Below are 8,892 nucleotides of genomic sequence, written 5' to 3'. Positions count from 1 at the left end.
AAAAATCAATTGTACAAAAAAAATCTCAACCATTCTTCCCTGTGTGTATTCATCAACGAAATGTGAAAAGTGTGTTATCATCTTTCCGTCAGTGTGTATTATAAATTCAGCGCACAAAATTCCAGAATAATGTTGAAATTAAACTCAACTGCGCAGTGCGGTTCCGTCAACTCGAATCATTGCTCGCGACGCAATAAAAATTATCAGTTAGGTCAGAGATTAATATTCGTGCAGCAAAAAAAAAGAGAAATGATCAAATGAATAAAATGAAGTGAACGAATCACGTCTGTGTTTTTAATACTCAGTTGTTGTTTTGACGAATTGATCGCACAAGTTGCAACATATAAGAACTGCTTTGAGTGTATTATGTCGTAGTGTTTGTATTTAAATTCCAAAAATGCGGTAAAAACACTTTTTTTTCAATAATGGTGATATCCCGTGTTCATTCCGTTTTCTTTTTATGGAGTAAAACTATACTTAATGAGATTCAAATGGAATATTCCTTTTTACTTCTACAAAAATTGTCTTAGATTGGAGATGTTACTTCGTGTGCTTTGTCTTCTTTTGTTGAATATTTCCAACGGTTGTACGTAATCTTGTGCTTCTTGTTCTTGTAACATGAATTCATCATAGTTTTTATAGCATATTCGACTGCAGTAAGTCGATATTTGTTGGTCCTATGTTATTATATAACTATTGGTACCATGGTATTCTTCGTAGGGATCGTGTTTTGGATAGCACGGAATATTTTGCAATTGGTCTATACTAATTTATCAATCCATCTCTCTATCCATATCACATTATATGAAAATTACTTTTCCACACGCCCATGTCCTGCGTAAAAGTATTGTAATCTCTTCAAATTGTAGTCAACCTCGGTGTCGCACAAAAAGCGGTAATTTAGCGTAATTATTATTAAAGCGGTGTCGTTTTTATAACATCTAGCAGTTTTTCACCTTCGACTAAATTCGTTTCGATGTTAAGTTTTCCTTTAACTTGTTCACTTTTAAATTTGTCTGACATGATTGATGTGCGATAACCGGTATTCAATTGTTATTATGCCGATTTGTCCGGACATCAATTGTTCTAGTTCTTGGTCGAACATGTAATCCATGGCATCTACATGTGTTCGAATTCCACGCACAATCGTGGAGATAAACTCTACAAATAAAAATATGAATAAATCAGGTATTTTTGCCATTTTTGTCCATAAATAAGTATGGTATATATAAGTGTCAAAACATAGAGTCATGGTTGACTAGTTAATAGTTGCTATTGACTTAGAAAATAATAGCAGCCGCTTAGCGAGATAATCGCTGGCCGCTGATTCAATTGTCATCAAAAAGCATAATTGACTTTCAAATGAATTTGATATCAAATTTATGAATTTTGAAAATCTTACGTCTATTGATGGTATCGTTAGATGTAATAAATAATTATTCTTTTAATTCTTTTCTTCTGTTTAAAAATTCCAAACGTTGTTTTATCATTTTCATTTCAGTGATAATCGTGTCATGTATGTTTGGTCCCTCCTGCAACCAGCTACTTGATAAATGCCAAATTTAACAAAAAATGTTTCATGCGCTCTGCGTATCTGACCAGAGTATCCTCGATAGTTTGGAAGTAAACTATTTTATAGTGGATGTTTCTGGCATCTGTAGTGTCATTAATAATGATTGAAATATTCATTTGATCATTTTTATCAAATTATCGATCAAGGTTTTTTAATATCGCAAAGCAAGATGTTACTAGAGCGTTCGAATTTGAAATCCCCAAAAAGTCTACTACATCTCTCATTATATCAATATTGTCTTTTATATATTTTTTGTCGTCAAGCGAACATGTTGTTGTTTCATTTGAAACTTTTATCTAAAACCATAATTCCATCATGACTCAGTATGTTATGTGTGGTTATGTTACTACTTTTTCTCACTTTTCGTGCTGCATGCTTATGTGCTTCGCACGATGAGTTTCGCTCATATTCTGCTGCGATTTTTGATGGTGCACATGTTAATGCATAGTCCTTATTATATCTAGGTGAATCTCTTGATAGTTCATCAATATATTCATCACGGGGAAACTTTAAATTGATTCGCGCGTAGTCTGGAATTGGGATCACAACATCCTGAGCGTCAATGTTGTTCCTCTTGAGATTAAGTCGGCTGGATTTTCTTGTCCTGGTACCCAATTCCATTGTATCTCCAAATCTTTATTTTTATCTCGGATATTTGCTACTCTATTTGCAAACATATACTTTTAAGCTAGATGGTTCCTTATTTATCCAATGCATTACAATTTGTGAATCAGTCCAACAATAAATGGAATAATCATGCCAATTTATTATTGGTTTTATTACTTCTATTATTCTATCTACTAATAGACTTGAATAATCCTGGGATTGTTTTTATTTTTAATGGTGCTATTCTTGATTTTGATGCTATTAATTCAATTTTGAAGTTTCCATCAATTTTACTTTTAACTTATAAAACTGCACCATATGCAATTGAATTTTGTTGACATCTTCTGTTCCTAACCATCGATTTATAATTATGTTACTTAATGAACACTTCCTTTTCAGATTATTTCTTCTTCTTAATTGATTTGTAGATTTTTCACTCATTTTGTGACACTTTAAAGAAAATGTTAAAATAATTTAATTCGGAATATACCCTGTGCGCTCAGCAGCGATTCGCAATCAATTTAAATCTGAATTGAATAATTCGTCGCACTCGTGCGAATATTCACTGACTGATTTGAGTTCAGGTAATTTTTCACGCTCAACTTTGTAAAATTAAAAAACCTTACATATATACTATAATAACTAGACACTTGAAATTTACTCGAAAACTTTGATTTTGTTTTAATTATATATACTTAGCGATCATGTCCCTCTTATTATTTGATTATAAATATCATAGCTATTTATGATGATGTTCCAAACATTCTCAATTCACTTGCATTGCAAATGGCAGCAGAGATAGTTCCGCCATATATTTGTGTGCAAACATTATTATATCATTTACAAAATTAATTTCTACTTGCATTTTCTCTGAACCGCACAACGTTTTCGGTACAACGCACGTTGTCGGAAAAATTTGTGTCACTGTTTTGCTCTTTTTCGTTGTTCATAACATTTTTTAGCAATGTAATCGTGTTCATAATATTTGTAGGTGCAAGGTATAGTCATAGTTGCTTAATCGACACATCATTTAAAAATAAATTCAAATATCTCTGGTGTTGGTTGACCTAATTTGAATTTTTCTGACAGAAAACCGTCTGTTTCAATTGTGCATCGATTCAGTGAATAATCAACTGCACTGTCGTCGACTTCTCTCAGAACATATTTTCTGTTCGTAAAGTCTGAATATAAGTCTAAAAACAGCTCACAGTTATCAAACGGAGCCCACCTACTGTAAACAACCATATCCACAAGATTTAGCTTTATCAAATCTTTTATATTTTGGTCGATTTTAATAAATGGGGTGCATTGTGTTACACTAAGTTCTTTCGTAAGTGGTTTTCAGCTATATAAAAGCCCGATTGCGTGAATGTTCTCGGCGGGTGCCGAAAAACAAATTCTTTTGAAACCATAACTACGAATAAAGCTGCGATCTTGTGCGTTTTATCTAAATATTAACGGATTTGTTCAGTCGTGGATGACGTGTTAGTGGTCTCCGTGTGCGGAAACAATGAAGACTTCACCTTTGTAACGTCTTCACATCTGTGAAATGCATTTACAATAACTATTTCATGTATTTCTTTACTACCATACCTATCTAAACCTATTTCAAACTCAAATGAGGATATAATTTATTTATTATCGTGACAAAGTCGACCAATCTGGTCATATACCCCGAATACATGGATACAGATTTGTTTTCAAATACACTGCACGGATTTTCGGGTTTTCTTTTACTGTGTGGTAGGTTTTTCCTCGTGATATTGGATTTTCGCAGTTTTCAGGAGACTGTTGGGATATATATATATCCTATCATCAGTGCCTGCCTAAATAAAAAAGTAGCTAAATAACGCTGATCTGATTTTTCTTGGGTTTGTGAAATTTTTGTTTGTGTCATGCAAAAATTTTAATAACAGAGTATTCCGTTTTAAAGAATCTTCACTAGTATCAATGGAATGACAATATTGAAAGATAATATTGGCCGTTTCCATTATGTTAATATTTACTGTTCCTTCTCTGGACTCAGTTTTAACCCTCTGATCGTTTGTTGCGTTTACACCTTAACTTCGTTTCATGGGGCGTACAGCGCCCCAAGTGCATTTTGTATAAAAACTTGATTGTAATATGAGATAGCGACTTAGTGTCTTTGACAAAGTTGTAGTACTTAACCCGCTCTACAACATTGCTGAAGACACATATTGCTTATCTCTTATCAGTTCCGCGAAATACGCGAAAAACCGCGAAAACGTGAATTTTCGGCTCCTCATTTTTCACGGAATTGACAAGATGTAAATGATGAGTGCTTTCAATCATCACTACAATTTTTTGAAGACACCATCTCCTTATCTCTTATCAGTTCCGCGGAAAATGATAAGAGAAAATTCGCGTTTTTCGCGATTTTTCGCGTAAATGATAAGAGATAACGAATTGGTGTCTTCGGCAAAGTTGTAGTATTCAGCCGGCACTATAAATTTTCCGAAAACAGATATCGCTTATCTCTTATCAGTTACGCAATATACGCGAAAAACCGCGAAAGATCTCCCACTGCTCTACAGCTTTCCTGAAGACAGATATCTATTATCTCTTATCAGTTCCGTGATAAATGGAAAACCGAATATTTGCGTTTTCGCGGTTTTTCGCGTATTTTGCGGAACTGATAAGAGATAAGCGATATCTGTCTTTAGTAAAGATGTAGAGGACCTCTAGTACTACATATTTGCCGAAGACATTAAATCGTTATCTCTTATCACAGTCCAGTTTTCATGAAAAAATACACTTGGGGCGTCGTACGCCCCAATTCTGTCAATTATCAGTTCCAAAAATTTGTTTATTCCATTTTCATCTTTTTCAGCAATACATTTTTTTTATATTCGGTTTATTTATAATGCCTCGGTAAATTAAGCTTTTTATTTTTTCGTTGCTATTTTATATCTTGTCCAATCGTTCAGAACGAGATAACAGGTACAAATATGGGATTGGTTTTATTCCGATTGATATAAAAATAAGTCAAAAAAGTGTATTGTACATATATGTATAAATTGAAGATAATCAAAAATATTACATTATAGTTACATGGTTGACTAGTTAATAGTTGCCATTGATTGAGAAAAGAACAGCAGAAGCTTTGCGAGATAACCGCTGGCCACTGTTCGAAATGAATTTAAATAGCAAAATTAACAATGTGAAAATACTTTTTGATTTCAATTAATAGCTCAAAGATACGTATATTCCGTTACGGAACGGACACATTAAACATTTAATCAGAATGTAAATATACGGAAAATATGCTTTTAAAAACATAAAATACTTAAGACAAACGAAATGAAATTAAATGGGCCAGTAATATTTTGCAGGGTAGCTTTTTTTGTTACATCTTTCGATCTTTCGTATGTTTTGTAATTCAATCGATTTTAAACACAATAATTTTTGAGGCATTTTTTAAAACCCAACTAAATCTAAAAGTATGTTGACTATAAAAAAAACTCTTGATTTTTTTTCCCCAAAGAATATTCGAGAGATTGATGCACAGTTCAATGAAATAAATTCAATCATCAATATTGGAAAAATTGATACTAAATAATAATAATTTGACCAATTTAGCACGTCTACCACCATTAGGCAACTTAAAGTATTTGTTAATTGACAGAAATGGCATCGAATTCACTGATTTTAACGATCTTTCTTATCCCGGAAAATTGTGGTATTTAGTGATAGAGCTAAATCTAAAACAAAATATTAGTGCGGCTGAATTTAAACAATTTTACCATATCTTAGAGTATTGTACATATGTTTTCCTGGCCAGAGTTTGACTCAGGCGACAGATATATGCTTTAGCATAGAAAAAATATCCGCATATTTTTTGGTTTGTCCACTCTCAGTATATAACGGCACCCAGCTTCATCGAGTATCAGCACGCACACTGAACGTAGTAATATAGATTATAGAACGGTTTGTTTACAAAGAAAAAAAATTGTTTATAAACAAAATCTTCCAGAGTTGTACAGCGCAATGTATTTGGACGGCAGCAATGCTGTCCTATGTTAAGGTTTTGCGCTTTATAGTTCTGGTAGATTTTGTTTATAAACAATTTTTTTCTTCGTAAACCAACCGTCCTATACTACCACGTTCAGTGTGCGTGCTGATACTCGATGAAGCTGGGTGCCGTTATATACTGAGAGTGGACAAACCAAAAAATATGCGGATATTTTTTCTATGCTAAAGCATATATCTGTCGCCTGAGTCAAACTCTGTTCCTGGCATGAGTATCGACCAGCAAAAACGAATTTTATACGATTTTAAACGCCACGAAATTTTTCATTTAATTTTGTTTTGCGGCATTTGGTGGGAAAAAACAATAAAAACCCAAATATTAGAGTAATTTTCTTTGGTTTTTCAATTTTCGTGATTTTCTTAATTATCTGTAAAATTCATGTATTTATTAAAAGTAGTAGATAAGTTGAAATTGTTAGCTGTATCAGATAAGTCAACAACACTCGCTCTGCAGGCCATTCGCATGATGATCGAAATTCATTCAAAAAATGCTGTGCTCCAAATGTTCAATACCAAAAAAAATCCATCGATCGATTCTAAGAATCTGAAAGTAACTTCATGAAAATATTTCAAGAAGTAATTGAAGCCGCCATCTCAACGAAGGATCAGCCAACGAATATCCGTTGAAGATCATAACTATGCGAAAACTTGTGTTTCTGATCAGAATTAACGAAACCATTACGCTATTGGTGACGGAAACAGACATCGTTGAATGCGAGGCTCAGAAGAAGGGATGCATGCAAGATTGTAAAAAAACCGCGCTTGTGAAATGCCATTCATTGATCAATCATCCGTTGAATCTACGACGAAAAAAGAAAAAGCGAGAAAATGAAACGGATTCTTTAGCATGGATTCCAATATCAATTCGGTAAGTAGCCAATCAATTTCCGTTGTGTGATATTTTTCATCATTTGAATGATTCATTCCAAGGTGGGATTTCATCAAATATACTAAATGAATTTAATTTTTTGTTTACAGATCACATTTCCTTCATCGTGCCCACTCGAGTGGTGGAACGACTCAGATGTGGATCGAAAGTCAATACTCAACACGGCATTTTTGTCTGTAGAGGCATATTGGACCAATAGCCAAGCTTAGCAGCCCTGATCTTTGAATGATTTCAGCTCAGGTAAATAAAAATTTCATTTCAAATCCATTTTCTTTATTGCGATTTTCGATTTGTTTTCATTTGTGATACAAGCATTCTTGTGTTATAAGTGATTTATCAATGAATTGAATTGATTCCAATCGATTAATTTCAATCAATTTCAGACCAACTAATAACCAAAAGAGAGATAAGAACGACCGACGACCACAATTCACCGTATCAATCAAGAAAAAGAAGGTGAATGAACTTCAAAATGATTGGCAGCTGATCTTTACGTCCACTTCGACTGTGGCTTTACTATGTTGAATAGACTTCTGCAGCAAACCATTTGAAACGATCAATACAAGAGCGACATCTTAAATACTCTACGGTCAAACTACGATTAGTTGAAAAAAAGCAACGCACTATAAAATAATAAAATGCGATATGACGTTTTATTTAGTTTTTCACAGTAACTTTATTAAAATAATGTAAGAGTCGAAAAATCGGCACCCGCGCCCGTTCCATACAAACGGAACCTCTGCTAGAAGTCTGAACGATGAACGTAGTCGGTTCATCTTACTTATACTAATTTCTGAATCTTAAATTAGCCGTATCACATTGTGAATGAATCATTTCTATCGAATGATCCATCATCTCCATCGAATAACAAGCCGTCTCCATGAATGAATGACTAAGGAGAACAACTGCTCTGTGTGAGATATTTATAATGATGGGATGATCGGATGATCTAATTAGAATGATTCACTTGGATGGCCCATGGGCACAAAAATAGAATATTGAGGATAGGATTATTTTACTGTGTTACATAGTGAGGTGATTCATCTATATCACATGGCAGTGACTGTCTATATTGATACGCATACGCCAATGTATGAATAATATTGTTGTTGATACTTAATTCGTAAATAGTTTCATTACAGCACATCACTTCAATTTCTTTTTGAAATCAACATAAAGTTCGAACAAATACTGTAATCTTGGCAATAGAATGTAGTTTAGAGCAATTAAAATATGTGAAACCACATACGTAATTTGGTATGATGACACATTTTATAATGAATAAATTTAAGAATTGATTCCGAGATAAGGTTAGAAAACAGAACTTTAATATAACTGTATCCTTGGACTGAAAATAAAATCGGTAAATTTAATGTATAATGTGTTTAAATTCAATGCTTTTCAGGTCGTTGATGTTGTGTACCGATCTTCATTTATTCAACATTCCGAAAATTCATTATTGAAGTGAGGAATCTCCAATATTTAGGTAACTTCTTCTTTAAATGACTGAATGCAAGTCAAGTGTGTGTCAACTGTATTAAATGAATTTATAAATGATGGGAAAATGCAATGAATTTATAAATGATGAGAAAATGCGAAAAAGACACTGATCAAAAGAATACACGGCGAAAATTTCCCGAAGGTAATTTTTTGTGAAATAAAAAAAATTGAAATTGTAAGAAGACACCCAAGATCGCTTAATAAACGAAGAAAAACGACACGCAGCACTTTAGGCGAGGGACACTCAAAACAGTCATCGTACATATATTGAGCG

At 33.3% G+C, this 8,892-nt stretch overlaps 1 long non-coding RNA gene across 7 annotated transcripts; it reads left to right on the top strand.

Annotated features, from left to right (window-relative positions):
• The first annotated feature begins 5 nt into the window (after positions 1-5).
• LOC129570351 (uncharacterized) lies at positions 6-8,491 on the top strand. 7 transcript variants are annotated; one of them, XR_008688116.1, is made up of 4 exons: positions 6-93; positions 6,684-7,097; positions 7,208-7,358; positions 7,502-8,491. It is a non-coding gene; the product is annotated as an uncharacterized LOC129570351 (long non-coding RNA). The 7 variants fall into 7 exon arrangements; XR_008688114.1 differs by having other exon boundaries at positions 7-93; positions 6,628-7,097; XR_008688113.1 differs by having other exon boundaries at positions 9-211.
• Positions 8,492-8,892: the final 401 nt, after the last annotated feature.

Source organism: Sitodiplosis mosellana, unplaced genomic scaffold (genome assembly GCF_009176505.1).
Source record: "Sitodiplosis mosellana isolate CC-2019 unplaced genomic scaffold, AAFC_SMos_1.0 Smas_scaffold_54, whole genome shotgun sequence".
NCBI classification, from domain to species: Eukaryota; Metazoa; Arthropoda; class Insecta; order Diptera; family Cecidomyiidae; genus Sitodiplosis; species Sitodiplosis mosellana.
This window is presented reverse-complemented; position numbering and strand designations above follow the sequence as displayed.